Consider the following 23,166-nt stretch of genomic DNA (forward strand, 5'->3'; position numbering starts at 1 on the left):
TAAATACCATGAGGTGAGGTTTTACTTTGGGGCTTACTCATTGATGGTATTTGTTTGGCCAGATGACACCCTGGACAACCACCCAGGAGCCCCTCTTCCCCCCTTCCCCAGGCTTTAAAACCCAGATGTTGGTGTTTCTCTCTCTGGTAACTATGTATGTATGGTCAGACAGTTGGAAGCCCTGTCTGTTGGTTGATCTTTGTTTCTCTGCACCTTTCTCTGAAGTTCAGGGTGCTGGCTTTTCCCCCTGAACTAAGTGAATGATATATATGCTTGATTAAAGTGATTGTTGACCCATCAAAAGATGCTCTTCCTTTTAGAAATGAAGATCAAGAACCTGTGATAGAAGGTCACCCTGGATGTGTCAGGGTGGTTGCTTTGACACTTCCTTCTTTCCTTCCTTCTTTCCTTCCTTCCTTCCTTCCTTCCTTCCTTCCTTCCTTCCTTCCTTCCTTCCTTCCTTCCTTCCTTCCTTCCTTCCTCCTTCTTTTGCTCTTCATCTTCTTCCTCATCAGTTGGGGAATGTAACAGCAAACTCCCTAGAATACCCAGAATGACCTGATAGCACAGGTTTTTGATCTGCTTGTCTAAAAGGAAAGCAACTTTAGAGGCATCAACAATCTTCTTTAATCACATATACCAAAAGAGAAAATACAAGCAGAGAAATAAAGACTGGCAGGACTTCTAATTATCTGACCATAAGCAATACATACATCAGAGATAAACAGACAGATGCAATTGTCTGACCATTACATACATACAGAGTTAACTGAGAGAAAAGCACAAATATCTGAGTTTTCAAAGCCTGGAGAGGGGGTTCCTTAATGGCTACCCAGAGTCTCATCTGGTATGTGAAAATTCTTACAAATAAGCCCCCAAAGTGAAACCTCACCTCAAAGTAAATATACATTTTTCAGAGCCAGAGAACATCACAACCTTTGTAATCCAGTTAAGTAACAAAAGATATGGGTCTTCCTATGAAACAAGTCTCCCCTAATCAAGCTTCCCTTAATGGGCTTCACTTGAGGCCTATTAAGAGGTGGGGGAAGATCTTTCACTCACATTACAGAAATTCAGGGATACATGTGTTCTGGCCTTTTTATTGGACCAGGAAGAACCACTCTTGCTCTTCTGGCCATGCTTGGCCTTCGTGGTAAGCCCATAGCAGGCACCTTTTTGTGTAGTACATCTCTTGCAGAATAAACGCCTCATCTATCAGAATCTTTGCTGGTGGAGGCTCCTCATCATTGCTGCTTCATTCTCTCTCCTTCTCTGCTTTCTCCTCTTCTGAAGTGAGTGGCACTCTTTATGAAGTGTCTGAATTTAGACCACATAGAGCATTTCTGTTTGTTAGTATCCTCGACCATCTTTACTCCATTCTTTCCAGCCTCCACCACCAAACGGCAACTGTTTTCTTGAAGAGTTTTCTCCACTAAAGGTTAATTAACTACTTAGAAGGTTCATGTCCCACCTCAGCATTGTTCTGCTTCAACTTCATCTTGATGGCCTGTGATATGCCGTCTTCCTTCTTGCCCAAGCCCTTGCCTTATATCCATTCATGCCTTTCTAGCTACTCCTTAGCAAGATTTATTCTTTGACCCTCAATCCCTGAGGTGACACTAATGTTAACAAAAGGATTAGTCGCTGTCTTTGATGTCTCACCAGTTCAGAGTTGGTTACTAACATTTATATTTATCTGGACCTCTTAGCACCTCTTCCCCCTTTTCAGTGTGCAGCCGGCTTCTCTGTCAAAAAGGGCACCCACTAATCACATTTCTATCTAGGTCTTCTTAGCAGAAAAACATGGACTCCACTGTCCATGGGGTTTTCTTGGCAAGGATACTGGAGGGGTTTGTAATTTCCTTCTTCAGAGGCAAATAAAGGTTAGGTAACTTGCCCAGGGTTATACAACTGGTAGCTGAGGTTGTATTTGAACTCAGGTCATCCTGCTTCCTGACCTACACACCATCCACCAAGCTATCTAGATCTATGATCCTGTGAGATAAATCCACATCCCAGCCTTGCCATTGGCTACCTGTGTGAATTTGAGTATGTCATATAATTTCCCTGGTCTCTAACTTCATCATCTCTAAAATGAGAGGATGTGCCTTATGCTCAGAATAATACAGTGTAAATAATGCTGGCTCTGGTGTCAGAGGATATAGGCTCAAATGCTAGTTGTAACCAGAATTATGTGGGTGACCTTGGACAAGTCACATTTAGGTTTCAATTTATTAATCTATAAAATGAGATATTGGACTAGATGGCCTCTGATATGCCTTTTGTTTCTCTATCAATTATCCTGTGAACTTAAGAGACCTCTAATGACTCTTCCAGTTTGAAGTCCACAATGCTACAAGCTGATTACTGAAAGGCAGAGTAGAAACAACTAAGTAAATATTTATGAATTGTCTAGAAACTGCATTTCTTAGGACTCTTTTCCCCCATTCTACCATTCTGTGAGCACTGAAGAAGCAAAATAGGAACACAGGAACTGAGGATCATTTCATATTTTTCTTTGTTTCATGGGTTGCCATGCCTAAGAACCCAGTATCATATGATCAGGACATGATCATAAGAGAGTCCTAGGAAACTAAACCTTATAGGTTGTTGTGACCTTATTTTGTACCCATGGTAAAAACTACAGGGGCTTCTGCTCCGCTAGAACAACATCTGAACCAGAGGTCCCTTCTATACTATGTTGAGAAGTAGGAGTAGGATTTCTCAATGTAAATAAATAAATGCCAAAAGCAGAGTAAATTAGAAGCAACTGGAAAATCTTGGGAAAATGTCTATTTATTTCAGGAGTACCTTTGAAAATTTTAGGGTCAGTTAGGTGATGCAGTGGATAGAGCACCAATGCAGGAGTCAGGAGGACCTGAGTTCAAATCTCACCTCAGACAGTTGACATTCATTAGCTGTGTGACCTTGGGCAAGTCACTTAACCCCAATTCCCTCATCCTGGGTCACATCCAATCATCCTGATGAATATCTGGTCACTGAATTCAGATGGCTCTGGAGGAGAAGTAAGTTTGGTGACCTGCACAGCCCTCCCTCACTCAAAGCAAAGTCAAGTGCAAGTCATGTCATTATTTCTCACATGACATGGTCTTCAGCAACAAATGATGAACACACCTTTGGAAATTTTAACATAGATATGAGTACAAACATTTGTTTTTCCTTCAATATTTGTTGAGAGGAAGATATAAACAAGAGGAAAAATTACCACAGCCTCCACTTACTGATGTTCTGTATATGTATGTAAAAAGTCTAAAGAGTCTAAATGTTCTATTTTATTTGGGGAATAAAAATAGATCACCAGAATAAGAGGTTTTAAGAAAACATAAGCCTTTTACAGAAATAATTTTAATGTCTGGGAATAAAAAATATCCCAATTTTGAATGTCAACAAAAAATATTTTTGTACTTCTGCCCTTTAAGATACTTCATAATTGATTTGAATGAAAATACTTCACTTGTAAAGATTCAAAAACTGTTATTTTTCCTTTGACACATAAAACAGAGGGATTTTTGAGGGTCTTGGCAGCTTGTATTGCCATTTTTTTTCTTTCACCTAGCCTAATATAAGGTGTCACATTGCCCAAAAGTTATGTCTATGAGAATATATATATATATGATTGTATATATATATATATATATATATATATATATATATATATATATATATAAGAATCTCTATATATGAGAATATATATACACACACATATATACACTCATAGACACCCCCACATATATACATATATATACATGTATGTGTGTATATATAGAAGTTATACATATATGTGTATAGATATATGCATAAATATATAGATATATATGTGTGTATACATATATGTATATATATATTTACATGTGTGTGTGTGTGTGTGATGAGACCTCGCAATGGAATGAGGGAGATAACATGCAAGCACCTATATATACACAAGCTAAATACATGATAAACTAAAGCTCAGGATATGAGTAAACAGAAGAAAATTCTGAATAATATGAATAAATTTCTTGCACTATGAAAAAATTCAAAGATAAACCCAGAATAAAAGTATAGAATTGTATAGTAAGTTCAAGTACACCCTCAGAGAAATTGATTTCCTTGCCACAAGGCCTTCTGGGTTACCTCAATAATATTAAACAAGAGATGCAAAATGAAATGTTAAGAGAAATTGCATCTGGGTCAGAAAGAATGAGATAATTAACAGTTTGGAGCAGAGAGTGATAATATACAGAGAAACACACACACACAATCATATATATATATATATTCCGAACATACACACACATATATACGTACCCATACCCATACATGTATATAACATATATGTACATGAGTATATGCATATGCGTATAAGTGTATATGTACATGTATGCATACATGCATGTGTATAGTATATATTCATGTAGATTCACACATGCATATGTGGGTATACATATATGCGTGTGTGTATGTTTGGAAATATACATACATATATATAAACAAATATATGTATATATGCACTCACAAAAGTATAAGATTGGTTAAAAAAAATGATTGCTCTCTATTTTCAAAAACAAGTGATGTGGAAAACAATTGAAGGACAGAATCACTGAAAATTATGTCCATGGGAAATGGTCTTTCTCCCAGGTATTTTTATACTTCATGAACTCCAACGCCAGATAAAGGCTGTCCACTTCTGATTCTTCCCCTAGATAACATTTTCCCAGGATCTAGTAAAGTAATTTAGATAAAGTGCTTAAGAAATTCTTATAGAATATCTTTTTTTTTTCAACCAAGCAATGCTTTGATATACCATTTTACATGAAATTAATCGTTGGTAATATTTGTACTCCAAAACATCTCTGTAGTCCCTTCGGAGTAAACACTGATTTTGATTTCTAAGGGATTATGTCATTTCATGTTTACCATCACATAGTATTTCTTGAAGAATACTAAAATATTAAAATAAATTTATGGGCTTTTTAATGGGGTTATTTCACTCAAGAACTGAACTCTACAATTCATCTATCCTCGATTATTTTGAAAAAATCTTGTCTATATCTGCCCATAGGGTTGCCACCCTTTATTTTGGAGACCTCTCTTGATTTCCCCTAGCATTGCTACTATAACAAAGAATATATAGAAAAATGGGCCTTTGTTTCAGAGGGAAGCTTTGGGTTCTTAAAAACTTTGCATAATTTCCCATTATCCATCCTCTTTCTCTATTTTCTGTATTATTCTGTATTTCTGTATTTTCTCTATTTTCTGTACCATTCTGGGCTGAGTTCGTTGTTCACCATGAGTGTGTATTCATGGCATAGGTGTTGATAAGCCAGCTCTAGAAACTATTCATTTAATTAGTATTATTTATCTACTTCACATTTCCTCTACAGAAATTTGGGACAAACTCTTTTGATAAATTATAGAACTCAACAGAATTCTCTGGACAAGATTAAGTGGTGAAATTCAGGCCCCAATTATTGAATGGAAAGTCCATTGATTTAGACTATCTATACACCAACCTTCAGCAGGCAAAACAAATGGATTATCCATAAATATATTCAAAACTAGAGGAAAGTTGTCATAATTCTGTGTATATCCTACATCATGAATTAATGGAGAAGTGTGGATAAGCAGGACACAGGATACAAAATATAGGACAGGATTTCACTGATTTTTTTAATATGCAACTTTCTAAAAAAATAATTTTAGATATCATCCATTCATATTCAACTCACTCTGTGCCATCTATCTATCTATCTATCTATCTATCTATCTATCTATCTATCTATCTATCTATCTATCTATCTATATCTATCTATCTATCTATCTATCTATCTATCTATCTATATCTATCTATCTATTAATCTCTATCTATCTATCTATCTATCTATCTATCTATCTATCTATCTATCTATCTATCTTTCCTCCAACTACCCCAATACTAATCAAGGTCTCATGCATTACAAATATCATATTTCCCTCTAGGAATATAAACAGTTCAACTTTAATAAGTCCCTTATGATTTCTCTTTCTAGTTTACCTTTCCATGATTCTTTTGATTCTTATATCTGAAAGTCAGATTTTATGTTCAGCTCTGGTATTTTCAGCAAGAGTGGTTGAAAATCCTCTATTTCATTGAAATTCCATTTTTTTCCCTTGAAGGATAATACTCACTTTTACTGGGTAGCTGATTCTTGGTTTTAATCCTAGATCCTTTGACCTCTGGAATATCATATTCCAAACCTTTGATCCCTTAATGTAGAAGCTGCTAGATCTTGTGTTATCCTGATTGCATTTCTCCAATATTGGATTTATTTCTTTCTGGCTCCTTGCAATATTTCCTCCTTGACCTTGGGAAATCTAGAATTTAACTACAATATTCCTAGTAATTTTCCTTTTGAGATCTCTTTCAGGAGGTGATTGGAGGATTCTTTCCATTTCTATTTTACCTTATGGTTCTAGAATATCAGGGCAGTTTTCCTTGATAATTTCTTGAAAGATGATGTCTAGGCTTTTTTTTTTTTATCATGATTTTCAGATAGTTCAATAATTTTTAAATTATCTCTCCTGGATCTATTTTTCCAATGAGGTGTTATACATTACCTTGTATTTTTCCCTCCTTTGGTTCTATTTAAAAATTTCTTGATTTTTCTTAACTTCATTAGTTTCCATTTGCTACCTTGTAATTTTGAAGGAATTAGTTTCTTCAGTGAGCTTTTGACTATTTCCATTTGATCTTTTCCATTTGACCATTCCTGCTTTTCAAAACATTTTTCTCCTCATTGGCTTTTTGAACCTCTTTTGCCATTTGCATTATTCTATTTTTTAAAGTGTTATTTTCTTCGGTATTTTTGGAGGGTCTCCTTTAGTAAGTCGTTGACTTGTTTTTCATGATTTTCTTGGATCACTCTCATTTCTCTTCCCAATTTTTCCTCTATTTCTCTTCTTTGATTTCAAAATATTCTTTGAGCTCTTCCATTGACTGAGACTAATTCATATTTTTCTTGGAGTCTTTTGATGTAGGAGCTGTGACTTTGTTTTCATCTGCTTGTATGTTTTGATCTTCTTTTTCACCAAAATAAGATTCTGTAGTCTGATGTTTTTCCCTCTGTTTGCTCGTGTTCCCAGTCAAATACTTGACTTTCTAACACATTGTCAAAGTTGGACTCTGGTTCCAGTGTTGATGGGAGTGTGGGTGATTGTATTGTCCCAGTCTTCAGTGGTTTTGCATCGGCTGCTAGATCCCCCTTATGTGGGCCCCACAACTCCAGAAGTTGCTGCTGCTGCTGCTGCCACTAAAGAAACTGCTGTAGGTGCTGTTTCTGCTCAGGCACTAGGGTCAGAATCCAGCCAGAGCACACACATGTCCCACTGAGACTGACAGTTTTCCCACTGACCTTCTACATTGTCTTTGGTGTTTGTAGGTTGAGAAGTCTGAAAACTTCAACAGCTGCCAGTGATTCAGTCCCCTGAGACCTCCTTCAGTCCTGTCTGTGCTGGTACAGCTCACACTGGACTGTGCTCCAATCTGCTACAGCCCAGCATCATAGACACCTCTAGCCAACTTTCCAGGCTACGTTGGGCTGGGCATTTGCTTCACTCCATCATTCTGTGGGTTCTGCAGCTCTGAAATTTGTTTAGAGTCATTTTTACAGGTATTTGCAAGGGTTTGGTGGGGAGAGCTCAAGCATACCCTTACTCTTCCTCCACTATCTTGCCTTTCTTTGATTTTGTCCAATAGAAGGAATGTCAACATCAGTGACATTATAGATTCAAATATCAAATTATTGTTAAGTAGCCTTGGGGATAACACTATTAATTATCAGATGATACGTTACAAAAATAAGTATCTAAAATGTTATGCTACACTATCTCTTCCTACCTAATTTTTTGAGATAATGAAATGAAGCATGATATTTTGCTTGCCAATAATTGATAGTTGACTTTACAATTTTTCGATAATGCATTATAGTACCTGACACAGGCATGTAGTAAGAGAGGTAAAACCAGTTAAAGGTAAGAGTTGCTAACACATACAATGGTAACAGCACTATATACTACAGACTTAATAGATCGTGAGAGATTAATCTGAGAGCATTTCTCTCCACTAATAGTAGATATCAGTATTTACATGGCTTCCAGCTAGAAAGAGCAATGCAGAGATTTAAGATGATCAGTGATGATCACTGTTATCTCCTATTGCTTCCTACAGTTTAGAGTACCAACTGCTGCAAAAGCTTAGATTCATTTTGGTTTTCAAACTAAATAATGAGAAGTGTCTTCTTGATATTACTTTAATCATAAATCTGATGAGACAGAGAAAAAGAGAGAGAGAGAGAGAGAGAGAGAGAGAGAGAGAGAGAGAGAGAGAGAGAGAGAAATAGAGTGACAGAGAGACAGCGAGACTGAGACAGAGGCAGAGACAGGCAGAGAGAGAGAAAAAGACAGAGGATGAAAAAAAGGTGACAAGGAAAGGGGAAATTAAAGGATGAGGGGAAGATGGATGAAGGAAGTAAAAAAGAAAAACAGAGATTTGGATTTATGAGTTTTAGATTTATGAGTTTTAGATAAAGATTAAAGAGTAACATTAAAGAATATTCTTTAGTAAAAGTTCTATTTAAGAGTAATACATTATTAATATCACTTTTTTTCACCTTTTCATTACATTACATTCATTATTTTTTATTTCAGGTATATCAACAGAAGCATTTGTGAGTTATGTCATAATACTGAGATTTCTTTTAAGAAATTCAGTAATTTAATTTTGTGCATTTAGTAACAAATGAAATTTGTATTTCAGAAAGCACAATTCCATAGTTGCTAGGGGATATTACTGAACTTCTAGTCTCTTGCTCTATTTACACATGTTATTTCATTCTTTTTTCTTACCAGAAAATATCTGAGGTAACAGCTAGAGAAAAAGCATTGCAGTACATATAAATTTTCCTGTCATATAATGTATTGTTTTATAACTAGGAAAACACAGTTTTGCCAGGTAATACATTTGAGCAGTAAGAGATAAGTGAATTCAAAGGAAGCTAGCAAATGAATCTTCAACTATTTATTTTTGCAGAAGGATTTAATTTAAATTGCTTTTGAATGTGTTAATTAAATGATAGTTATTTGTAAAGCTACTATGGTTTCTGAGGATATAGAGATTAAAATGCATATAGTTATTTGCCAGCCAGATAGATAGGCAGAGATAAATATACATATATACACATAAAATGGCTTATACATAACAAATTATATGCATAGATATATGTTTGTGTATATGCACACACATAGATAAATACATGCACACACCCAGATATTTAGGTGGACACAATAATTCTGTTTCTCCCAAAGCTCTAAGAGCAATTTTAAATATTAACTTTAGTAATGTTAGTAGATTAGCACTGCCCACAGAATTTTGAAATATCTGGGACCAATACAGTAACCATTGTACTAATGCCTATATATTTACAAATAAGTATACATGCATGCATGCATATATATCTCATATATACATATATGGCATAAACCATTTTACATACTTATGTATACATCTCTATGTGCCTCGCTAGGCACACACATGTGTGTAACTACATATGCACATACATGTATATGACTACATATGTATAAGATATAGGTGCCTATGTGCATGTATAAACACATATGTCCATGTGTGTATCCACACATATATTTGCATATATGTGTAATTTTATATATAATATGTATATTATGCTGCTATATCTATATCTATCTATACACACACGCACAAATTCTTTGAGAAGTTTGAGATAGAAAGAAATCATTTTCATCTGGAGGGATCAAGAAAGAATAAATAGAAAAGGATTTCGCAAGTCTTAGAGGATTCCAAGAGGCACAGCTGTGGGGTCAATGACTTCCAGTTGTGGTAGATTGTCTCATTAAGCACAGTGGAAGAGGTGGACTCAATACAAGGCAATAGACAGCTATATAATTTGGTTAGAGTGGTATTATTAAAATAGCATTGAGTAAATCATTTAATAAGTCTGGGCATCAGTTCATCATTTGTAAAATGTGTCTTAGACTAGAATTAGTCCACAAGCATTTACTGAGCACCTATGTGCAGGGAACATTCTAAGCATTGGGAATACAAAGAAAGGTAAAAATAGCCCTTGCTTTCAAGGAACTCATATACTAATTAGGGAGAGAATATATGCAGAGCTATGTATGAAGAAGATATAAACAGTACAAATGGAGATAATCACAAATGAGAGGCATTAATATTAAGTGGCATTCCTGTAGAAGATTAAACTTAAACTGGACTTGGTGGAAAGCAGAGGAGCCAGGAGTTGGACAAAAGGAAGCAGAATATCCAAGGTATGATGGACATGCCCAGAACTAGTATAGGAAATTATACTTATAGGAAAATATACTTATTCTATGACATCAAAGAAATCGATGTCATTAAGTTCCAGTGTTCTTTCTAGCTACAAATCTTTCCATCTATCCATCCATCCATCCATCCATCCATCCATCTATCCATCTATCTATCCATCTATCTCTGTTGTCCAACAATCAAATTTTATTTGTCTTTAAGTATTATTAAAACTAAAATATTTAACTAACAGAACTAATAGAAACTAATTGAAAAAATTTAACTAATATTAAAATGACTGATAAAAAACATTTTTTCTATTTCTTAGTCATTTCCCTAGATAAAACTAATGTGTGAGAAACTGACCACAAAGCTTTTCCTCAATAACCTATATGTAAAGTGTAAGGTGTGTTCAGGCAGGACCAGTACCTTTGGTGTGATAGCTACTGAGCACTTTTCAGGGCTCTTTTCACCTTTGGTGTCCACCTGTTCCTCCTAACTCTCTCCTGTGGCTCCAAGAAGCTGCAGCATGTGCAGTGGCCACACTCCTGTAAACTGTTTTGGCAGATGGGCCAAACCAGGTTGAGGGTAACTAAAGGTTCTCAAACCCATTGATGAGTTAGGGAAGTGTCTACCCCAAGGATGTAAAGACTTCATTTGGTGGAATGGGTGAAAGAGAACAATTTATTTCAATAGCCATGAAGGCAGATGAAGCAGGTGATGAGGAGTGCTTGGGGATTAGTTAGACACTGAATACACCAAGGTCATCCACTGCAACCTGAGCCATCACCAGCTGTCTTGACACTGTCCTGCCACTAGACTATGATGACTCAGGAAGAGAGAGTGAGGCTGATGACTTCGTGCAACTCTACTTCACTTAAATCCAATATATGCACGAATCAAGACATCACTCATACCATTTCACTATTATGCCTCAGAGTCCTGTTGCGACAGGCAAGTGATGAAGCAACAGGTGCAAATACACTGGGAGCTGTAGTCGTGACCTTGCACACAGGCAGCCCAGGCCATAGGGTCCTTTCTCACTGGAAGCAGCAGTGGGACTTGGCAGCCCCCTGGGTGTCTGAGTAGCCTTTTAAGGATCACACTGCTCACCTCCTGGTATGAGGAAGGGGACTAGAAAAGGTGCCCTAAACATTGTCTGCTTACCCAACCCTGGCTTTGTTACCATTGCAGGTGGGCAATCCCACTATTTGGTAGAAACACAAAAAAATGTGTATGAAAACATCTGCAAAGATGATTCCACTCACCATTAGCACATGGAATGTGCTCACACTAATCAACAACACAAAATCCAGTACAGTGAAAGGAGAGCTGCTTTTATTTCAAGAGAACTCAAGAGGTATCGCATCCAAATAGCAGCCCTGAGTGAAACAAGGTTGGCAAATGAAGGTCAGCTTAGTGAAGCTGAAGGTAGATACACCTTTTTCTGGAGTGGGCGCAGTGAAGAGGAGTACTGTGAAGCTGGCATGGGTTCTGCAATCAGAACTAATCTGATCAGCAAGCTGGTATGCCTGTCAAAAGGAGTGAATGACAGGCTCCTGACAATGTGATTGCCACTCACAGGAAAACACCATGCCACCATCATCAGCGCCTATCCTCCCACCATGACAAATCCTGATGAAGTCAAAGAAAAATTTTATGAAGACCTAGAGACCCTCATTGTCAATGTGCCAAAAGAGAACAAGTCTATAATTCTGGGTGACTTTGATGCTAGAGTAGGCTCAGACTACCAGACTTGGCAGGGAGTCCTAGTGAGGAATGGAGTTGGAAACAGCAGTGTTCATTTACTGATGAAGACTTGTGCATCACATGACCTTCTCATCACCAACACTGTCTTCCATTTGCCTAAATGCAGTAAAACTTTAAGGATGCACCAGCAAACACTGGCATCTAATAGGTTAAGTGATTGTAAGGAGAAGAGATAGATAAGATGTGAGAGCAACAAAGGCATTGTGTGGTGCAGAGTGCTAGACTGATCATAGACTTATCCTCTCCAAGCTAAATATTCACATTCATCAAAATTGCCACCCCCAAGGCAAAATGACTACCAGAAGAATTAATGTCAACAAATTAGAGCTCTTATCTGAGAGTGAACAGTTTGATGCTCACCTGCAGGGAAAGTTAAACCAACATACAGTTGGCAACAGTGGAGCAGAAAAGGAGTGGGCAGCTCTCAGAAATTTTGTGTACAGCACTATATTTGCTCATCTGGGTCAGAACACTCACAAACACCAAGACTGGTTTGATGAAAATGAGGGAGAAATTCAGAAGCTGTTAAATGAAAAACGCGAACTCCACAGGATTTACCAGTAGGATAGTTCATCCACCTCTAAGAAGGCAGCATTTAATCTATCAAAGCAAAGTAAAAGCAAAGCTTAGAGAGATGCAGGACTCCTGGTTCAGTACGAAGGCAGATGAAACTCAGTTTTATGTTGATAGTAATAATCCAAAGCACTTTTATGATTCCATGAAAGCTATTTATGGACCAAAAACCTATGGTGCTTCACAACTACTCAGTGCTAAAGGAGCCACATTGATTAGTGATAAGATCATGATCCCAGAGAGATGGGCTGAACACTTCCATAGTTTTCTCAACAGACCATCATCAATCAATGTTGAGCCCATTGACCATTTACCTCAGGTTGAAGTCAATCCCTCCTTAGCTGAACTTCCACCTGAAGAAAAAGTTTTGAGGGCCATTAGGCTCCTTTCATGTGGCAAAGGCCCTGGTGATGCTTCTACTCCAGCAGAGATTTACAAGGTAGGGGGACCATTGTTCATACAAAAGCTGACTGAAATTTTCCAGGTTGTATGGCAAGAAGAGGTTATTCCTCAGGAGTTCAAGGATGCCTCCATTGTCCATCCCTATACCGGTAAAGGGAATAAATTGTCCTGCAAAAATCACAGGAGGATCTCTCTCTTAGTCATTGCTGGCAAAATTCTTGCTAGAGTCCTCCTTAATAGGCTGATCATTCACCTGGAAGATGGGCATATACCTGAGAGCCAGTGTGGCTTCAGAAAGGCTGAGGAACAGTCAATATGGTGTTCGCTGCTGAACAACTCCAGGAGAAATGCCAGGAGCAGAAGAAAGGTCTGGACACAACATTTATGGATAAGGCCTTTTACAATGTTAGTTGTGAGGGCTTATGGAAAATTATGTCAAAATTTGATTGCCTGGAGAAGTTCATAAATATTATGCGTCAATTTCATGATGGCATATTTGCCCAGGTTCTGGATAATGAACAAAGCTCCCATGCCTTCCCAGTCACCAATGGAGTGAAACAGGGCTGTGTGCTTGCTCCCATGCATTTTAGCATGATGTTTTCAATTATGTTGACAAATGCTTTCAGTGAGGATGAACACAGCATCAAGGTTAACTACTGTCCCACTGGTAAGTTCTTCAGTTTGAAAAGGTTACGAGCTAAGACCAAAGTGGAAGGAGTGTTGATTTTCTGTGTGCGGATGATTGTGCACTCAATGCAGACTATGAAGCTGAGATGCAACAATGTATGGATCAATTCTCTGCTGCCTGTGCTAATTTTGGCCTAATAATTAACACCAAAAAACAAAAAAAAAAACAAAAAAAAAAACACAGGTGCTCCATCAGCCACCACCACACCATCCATGAATAGATCCATTTATTATTTATTTTTTAACTTAAAAGTAAGGTGAGTCCCAAATTTCTCCTTCCCTTTAGCTCCTTACCCATCAGCTGAGAAGCCAAGCAATATAATATGAATTATAGATGAAATCATGCTAAATATTTTCATATTAACTCTCAAGGTAAAAAATTAATAAAGAGAAAAAATCTTTAATTTACACGTGAAGTTCATCACTTCTTTTGCTCTGGAGGATAGCATTTTTTGTCATGAGTCTTGATCAAAGCAAATAAGTCTTTCACAGTTCATCATCACTACAATATTGTTGTTACTGAGTATAATAATCTGCTGGTTGTGCTCACTTCATTCTGCCTCAATTCATATGAGTCTTTGCAAGTTTTTTTTTCTGAAATGATCTTGTTCATCATTTTTTGTAGCAAAATAATATTCCATCACAATCATATATCATACTTGTTCAACTGCTTCCCAATTGATCTACATGTCCTTAATTTCCAATTCTTTGCCATGCCCCAAAAAAAGAATGCAATGAACACTTTTTCATTTGCAAGTCTTTTTCTTTTCCTTTGACCTCTTTTGGATAAAAACCTAGTAGTGTATTGCTGCACCAAAGGATATGCACAGTTTAATAACTCAGAAAATGGATATATTTTTAAGTTGGGCATTGGCCAACATCTCCAAATGTATAATGAGCTTATTGTTTTATCTTCTAAAATTATGGCAATAAAATGTTACTAAAAACATGAAAGCATTTATTTAAAAAATATGTTTAACAATAATCACTTCAATCATGATTAAATAAAAATAAATACTTCACTAAAACACGTTGTATTCTCTTATATATAGCAAGCATACTGCTTCCTGAATATAATATTTATAAACTGTTCTTTTAAATCATTCAGCTATAGGCTTTTTCTCCCTATAAATGATTTCAGAATAAGTATTTTTATTTTCATAACCAGTACTCCATTTTGTAAATTTGGATGTCTGTAAGTGACACCTATACATGAATTTTAAAATAATGCTATGTGAAATTAGACAGACTAGCCAAATAAATAGAAGGCTGTCTGTAAAACCTGAAAAATCTAAATAAAGTTGCTGCCTCTGAAACATTTTTGCTGTACGGTCATGGTTATTTAAATTCTCAATGTTTTGGCCTTTTCTTTGAGTTTTCTGATAATGAAACAACCTACCATCTTACAAAATATTCTTTACTAAATTCTTTCATTGATGAAATCACAAGTCTTGTCCCTGTCTATAGTCTGTTAAGTATAGCTTTATCAGAAATTTGAGAATAGGATTAAGTGATCTCTGAGGACTTTTTCAGTTCTATCATTCTTTTTTTATAACATGATCTAGGTATAAAAGCTGAAACTACAAACAAATTAGGCAAACAAGGGATAGTATATTTCTCAGATTTATGGAGAATGGAGAAATTTATGAGCAAACAAGAGATAGAGAACATTATGAAGTTCAAAATGGATAATTTTGATTATATTAAATTGAAAAGTTTATGCACAAACTCAGTGCAACCAAGATTAAGAGGGAAGCAGAAAACTGGGAAAGAAATTTCACAAGCTATTGTCTGTGATAAATGCCTCATTCCTAAAACATATAGAGAACTGAGTTACATTAGTCATTCTCCAATTGAAATATGGTCAAAGGATGTGAACAGGCAGTTTTGAAAGGAAGAAATTAAAGCTATCTATGGTCATATAAAAATGCTCTAAATCACTATTGATTAGAGAGACTTGAACAACTCTGAGGTACTACATAACACCTATCAGATTGTCTCAGATGATGTAACAGGAAGATGATAGATGATGGAGAAGATGTGGGAGAGTGGGAGTGCTAATTCATTGTTGGTGGAGCTGTGAGCTGATCCAACCATTCTATAGAGCAATTTGGAACTATCCCCAAAGAGTCTACAAAAATGTGCATATTGTTTGACCTAACAATATTGCTTTTAGGGCTGTATCTCAAAGAGAACATAAAAATGGGAATAGTCCCATGTATATAAAACTATTTATAACAGCTCTTTTTGTGGTGGTCAACAACTGGAAATCAAGGGAATGCCCATCAGATGGGGAATAGCTAAACAGGTTGTGGTATATGAATATAAAGGAATACTCTTATGCTATGAGAAATGTTGAACAAGCTTCAGAAAAACCTGGAGAGACTTATATGAACTGATGCTGAGTGAAATGAGCAGAACCAGGAGAATATTACACACAGTAACAGCCAAAGGACTGTTTCTGATAAACTAAGCCCTTCACAGTAATACAAGGACCTAAAACATCCCCTAAGGACTCTTGAGGCAAGATGTCATCTACATCCAGAGAAAGAACTATGGAATCAAAATGCAGAATAGAGCAGACTACTTGCTCTATTGTTTTTTTTTTTTTTTCTCATGGCTTCTCCCATTTGTTTTAATTTTTCTATACAACATGACTAATGTGAAAATATGTTTAATAAGAATGCATGTGTAGAATCCATTATAAGATTGCATGTCACCTTTGTAAAGGAGGGGAAAGTGAGGTGGAGAACATTTAAGACTTATGGGAGAGACTGTTGAAAACTGAAAACAAATAAATTAATTAATTTTTAAACATTAAAAAAGAAAAAAAGAATGTATATGTAGAGCTCATATAAGATTCCATGCTGTCTCAGGGAGGGAGGGGAGAAGAAAGGAATGGAGAGAAAGGGGGAGAAAATTTAAGATCTATGGAAATAATTGTTGAAAACTGAAAACAAATAAATTAATTAATTTTTAAACATTAAAAAAGAAAAAAAGAATGTATATGTAGAGCTCATATAAGATTCCATGCTGTCTCAGGGAGGGAGGGGAGAAGAAAGGAGAGGAGAGAAAGGGGGAGAAAATTTAAGATCTATGGAAATAATTGTTGAAAACTGAAAACAAATAAATTAATTAAATTTACAAAAAAAGAATTAGAATTGATTGTATGACATAGAGACACTGGCGCAAGACCACCCAGCATGGTGTGCCCTCATTATAGAAGCACAAAATTGAAGTAGCTCAAAAGAAACAGGAGATGCACAAATTTTGAGAATTCACCCCAAATGGACTATTTGTGCCCCACCTGAAGTAAAACATTCTGAGCTTGTATTGGCCTAATCAGCCATAGTCAAATGCATTGTCACTTGACTCTAACAAAGTGATATCATTTTTGGTCCTTTGAGAATGAAGGACAACTAACCGACTATATGTACCAATCAACATACTCCCCTCCCCCACCTTATATGTATGTTATTTACTTCTGTCTATAAAAAGTAGTCATAGTTTCAACCCAGGAAAGCCACACCCAACAGCTTGATGCCTTTGTGAGTTAAGTAAAATACTTTTACATTTCTTTACCTGAATTTGCCTCACTTAGCAGGACAAAGTCTGAACACCCAGAGATTTCTTTTAACACTACCAGTATGACCTGCAGCAGTGAGGTTGGGGAAAGTGGTGCTTTCTGGAGCCACAAGTACCTGGAATAATCTTCAGTTATTATTAGTATTATTATTGCTGTTTTTATTTAATGTTTGAGTTATCTTATGGGTACTTTCCAATAGAAAAGGCCATTCTACTGGAAAGGACACTCTACAAGTACTTTCCTGTAATTGCCATTTGTTGCATTTTTGCGTTTTTCCAATTTATTTTGGGGAAGAGATGGGATAACTACAATCTTAATAACTTCTAATTCCATCTTCTTCCCATGATTCCCATCCTAGGTGAGAACCAAAATTTGCCACAATGGAAATATGATGTTATAAAAATATTTAATCTACATATTCTAACAGCACGTTCAGGAGTTGGAGGTGGGGATGACAGGATAGACAAGTTAGGAGATAATTACATTTGTCTATGTGTAGGGGATGGGAGTCTGCCTGTCAAAATCAAAGTATTGTTTATGGAAATAAAATGGTAGATACACATCTAAATGATATAATGAAGGAAAAATTGATCAGTCATATTGATGGGCTACAAGTGGAGGCCAGAGAAAGTAAAAATCTTGGAGAATAACTATGGGAATCAAATTCAAAATGAACACTTCTTATTGGAATAAATGGACTGGAGTTTACATATGTTAAAATGAATATAGATAAAATATTGATAAAAAATAAGTCAAGTAGTGTACAGAATGCTGGACATGGCATCAGGAAGACATGAATTCAAGTTTAAGCTTAGATACTATATGGCCCTGGCCACATAACTCCATTCTACCTCAATTTACTTACCAATTAAATGGGAATAATAATATTTTCTCTAAAAGTTGTTAGGAGGATAAAATGAAATAATATTTGTAAAACACTTTGTATTTTGTACAATAATTAAAATTCTATACCTTCCATATATAAATGATATCATTATTTTATTATATAAATATTCTCATAAAAAACTTTTCTTTATTTGAAAAACTCAAAGGTTTATGTCTGATGATGCAGTAGTACAAATACTAATTTTGAGCCATATGTGTGTGGGAGGTATGTGTTTGTGTATATAGAGGAAAATTTATGGTGATGGAAGGAGTGGAATAATTATTCAATAAGCCATAGTTGGTGCATCCATTTGGCAAGAATTAAAATTATGAAATTGAATGAGAAGAAATGTATCTGAAAAATAATTATCAGCATCAGTTGTAATATGTCATAAACTGTCACATTTTAACTTTCATAATGTCATTGCATTTATGCAACCATCACCATTGACACTAGAGCATCTAATTACATAAAAGAAGGGTTTTACTGCTATAATACAGGGAAGGGAACATTGCTATACTATGGCATGAGACGTCAAATGTATCAACTTAAATAGTAAGTAGGGATCTTTAATTTGCTTTTTAAATTAATTCAATTGGAAAGGGTTTTAAACATACTCCTTCATCTTTCAAAGCAAATCATATAGCAATTAAAATTCAACTGTAAGGCTAGCAGTGTCACTGAGGCCAAATGGTATCCTCCCCTTTATGCACAAGCTGTATCATGGCATGCTTTGTTCTTCGCCCTGAACGGTGCCTTGCTTTTATTTCCACAGAGATGGCTGTACTCCAATTACTAGAGAGGTAAATGGATTCCACATTATATAAAATTCTGAAATTGTGACACCAGGAATTCTTCAAATAAGGAAGAAAAAATAGACTGACATTTTGGGGGAAATTGGACTTCATAGGGTTAGAAAAAGCACAGTATTGCAAAAACAAGTATTGATTACTCATTATGCCCAATTTCTATGTAGCATCCTTTGAAACATTATGGTTTGCTTTCATGTTCACATTAAGAAAGACTTTTTTTGCTGCATAATAAGAGTAGAGTAGAAAAATTTTCCTGCAATAATAATATCTAGCATTATGGCATACTTAAACTTTATAGAATAGTTTCTTCAAATTAACCCTGGTAAGTAGAATGATTATTATTAGCACTTCTCTTGGATAGATAAGAAGAATGAGGACCAGAATGTTAAGGTGATTTCCACATTGACATTTGGCAAATGCATTCTTTACTCTTTACATCATTAATGTTTTCTGACTCTCTAGACTTTTCCACCATCCCTTGCTTTTTCACAGACTATAAATTTGCCCCCAGAATGTTTCTCATGCTGGAAGATATCTCTAACCCTATGGTCCTCTTCTTCCATTGTGAGTTCCTCTGGAAATCTCAGTTTTGAGGAATGGTCTAGGCTAGCCAGCCTTCATTCTTTTTCCGGTTCTGATTCAGATTCTCTAGACTTTATCACCTACCCTTACTTAATACCTTTCTCCTTTCTTCTTAGCCACATTTTCATGTGTTATGCACCCCTACCTAGCAAAATGAGAACTCCTTGAGGGCAGGGACTATAACTCTTTTTGCTTGTTTTTGTATAACCAGGGCTTAGCTTAGTGTCTGGCACATAGTGAGCACTTAATTCAATTTTGTTAACTTGACAGTAAACATCAGAGCCAGGTTTCAAACTCAGGACATGTAACTTCAAGTTAACATTGGTTGGTTGTTGTCTTTTGTTTTCGAAGAGGATCAAAATGACATCATTATGATAAAGTGAAGTTTCAGTGTGTCTGACTGTGTCTGATCAGACCAATAAAAGCTTGGAATGCTCTACCAGAAGTTGGGCACAGATAGTCCATGTGAATACTTGGGATCAATACTCCAAATTTGCACATCCTGCGTTTACTTTGTGCTGTCTCAATTCTGCTTTGCTCCTAGAGCACAGCACCCTTTCTGATGTGGGCATGCCATGCTGAGTAATCCTGCGTCAGTGTCTCCCTTGTCCCACAATCAAATCCAAAGTTCTTGAGAGAGACCTTCAGAATGTCCTTGTGTCACTTCTTCTGATCACCATGTGATCACGTGCCTTTTGTGAGATCTCCATAAAATAGTCTTTTTGCCAAGGGTGCCTTTTGCATTCGAACAATGTGACCAGCCTATTGGAGTTGCACTCTCTGAAACACAGCTTGCTTGGCATCTCAGCTCAAGCAAGGACTTCAGTGTCTGGTACTTTATCCTGCCAGGTGATCCTCAGAATCTTCCTAAGACAGTTCAAATGGAAATGATACAGTTTTCTGGCATGGCACTGATATACTGTCCATGTTTCTCAGGCATACAACTATGAGGTCAGCATAACGACCCTGTAGACCTTGAGTTTGGTAGTTTGGTAGTCTAATACTTCTCTCCCAAACTTTTCTTCGGAGCCTCCCAAACACTGAACTAGCTCTGGCAGCGTGTGCATCAACCTCCTTGTCAATGTGTACATCCTTGGACAGTACACTACCAAGACAAGTGAACTTCTCCACAGCATTCAAAATTTCTTCATTTGTTGTAACCAATGGTTCCATGTATGACTGGTGTGGTAGAGGTATGTTTTCTTGGTTAATTATTAGGCCAAAATTAGCACAAGCAGCAGAGAATTGATCCATACTTTGTTGCATCTCAGCTTCAGAGGTTGTATTGAGTGCAAAATCACCTGCAATCAGAAAATCATGCACCAACACTCCCGCTATTTTAGTCTAACTTCACTAGTAGTAGTTCCATGTTAGCATGTAACCATATAACTAGAATGGGAAAAAGCAAAAATATAAAATGAATAATAAAAACTTACAAAATACAGAACTTAATAACAAAATTATGAGAATTCTAAATTTTTAAATATTCTTCCTAAAATTTGAAACTTATGTTTGTATTAGTGTGCCTAATATAATCCTCTAAGAGTTCTAGCATATTAAAAGGAAGGTTTTTTGTGAAGCAGGCTTAAATCTCATCCTGTTATTCTTGACAATTTTCCTTTAACTGCTTGAATCTTAATTATGCATAGATAGTCTTGAATTTAAAATGAAATGTTCATATTCAATGATGAAGCTACTTTTGACTTAGCCCGATAGCTCATATCATGAGTATGATGACTAAGGCAAGAAATATTTTCAATTCAGTATCATAAATGCCAGCCAGAAGTATATCAAAACACTTTAATTCTTTGTCTTTTACATTTGTTACACGGCTCCATTGTGAAATAGGAGGTTGTATCTATCTTACAATTTTTAGTTTTATTACAAATTTTATTTATTAAAATGCTATCCTAAAGTATTTAAGATATAAAGTCTGTTTCAATATTTATTTTTCTTAACTTTCCAATTTGAAAATGAGATGTTAATACATATGTGTGTATTTGGGGTGTGGGAATGCTATAGGAAAGGAAAGAGAACTTATTTAGACATTCAGGGAAAAAAAATTAAAAACCTTCAGTTTTCACTTGGCCAGATGTTTCCATTACATATGCATCTTCATATATTTATTAAGAAAACTATAACATTTTGATGATATAACACTGATATAGTGGGTTAATAGAAATTAATTTGTTTTTTATTTAATATTTTATTTTTTCCAACTACATGTAAAAACAAATTTAACATTCTTCTTTTTCCCAAAAAAGTTTCAAATTCTCTCCTTTCCTCCCCTCTCCTACCTCTTTGAGAAGGGAAGCAATTTTACATGTTAGTACTACAAGTGTAGTCATGCAAAACACATTTCCATGTAACTCACTCTGTGGAAGAAAGCAGACAAAAATGGAAAATAAAGAAAGCACAGAAAAAATATTTTTGATTGACATTCAGGCTCTATCAGTTCCTTCTCAGGATATTGCCAGCAACTTTCATCAAAGGAAAATTTACAAGGAAGCAAAGAAAAGATGGACATCTCTGAAACAATGTGTATTATTTATTACATAGGCTTTTTTGAAATGGAAATTTATTGTCTTCTATTTTGAATCTTCTTTTACATTCTGCTGTGCATATGACAGGCAATGCTTTTTTTTTCTTTTCTTACTTTGTATTTAATTTTTAATATTCAAGTTTGTTATGTTTCTTTTACTTCTCTTGTTGTATATAAAAGTTTTAATATTTAAGTTTGAAAATATTTTTAAAATTGAAATGAGGAAGTTTTGGGTTAATAGAGGGATGTAAAAAACCGCAACATTTAGAAAGCAAGAACATTCATAATTTTTCAACATTTCCTCCACAATAAAATATAATATAATCAGAAACAACATAAAGAAGCAAAAATATGTCTTTTCCCCTGTTCTTCATTTTATATCACTCAAATGGCCAACCCCACTACACCCTTCTCTTTGTCAAGGAAACCCTCTATTCATGTACAAGTATCCTATTCCCTTAAATGTTCTATACCAGATCACTCCTATCATCACATATCTCTCACTAACTTTAAGTTCCAACTAACTACAAAAATATCACATACCAACCCCCTCTTAGTCCAGGTTCTATGCTGGGCTGAAATGAGGCATTTTCAAGCCACAGACCTTTTGAGAAACAAAGACGTTTATTTTGCCTGACCATGGTATCCAAAAAGGATACTTTGAGACTTGCTTCTCTGGTTGTCCCCTCATGGTAAATCTGATTTGAAATGTGTAGGTTAGTAAGTCATCAGAGTATGGTGATTCATGTAGACTCAGGAACTCATCGAGTCTGAGAGGTCTTGATTACATGGCTGGGAACTTTTTATATCGCCAGACCAGGAAGATGTATTGGGGAAGCTGAGTATAGGTTGTGTTCAGGGAGTACTAATACCTTTGGTGTGATGACTGCCAAGCCCTTTTTGGGGATCCTTCCACCTTTGATGTTCACCTGTTCCAACTAACACTCACCTGTGGTTCCAAGAAGTTGCAGCATGTTCAGCGGCCAT

At 35.9% G+C, this 23,166-nt stretch overlaps 1 pseudogene; it reads right to left on the bottom strand.

Moving 5' to 3' along the window:
- Window positions 1-1,063: 1,063 nt before the first annotated feature.
- Window positions 1,064-23,166, bottom strand: LOC140523176 (G patch domain-containing protein 4-like; annotated as a pseudogene).

This window comes from Notamacropus eugenii, chromosome 2, assembly GCF_028372415.1.
Source record: "Notamacropus eugenii isolate mMacEug1 chromosome 2, mMacEug1.pri_v2, whole genome shotgun sequence".
In the NCBI taxonomy this organism is placed as follows: Eukaryota; Metazoa; Chordata; class Mammalia; order Diprotodontia; family Macropodidae; genus Notamacropus; species Notamacropus eugenii.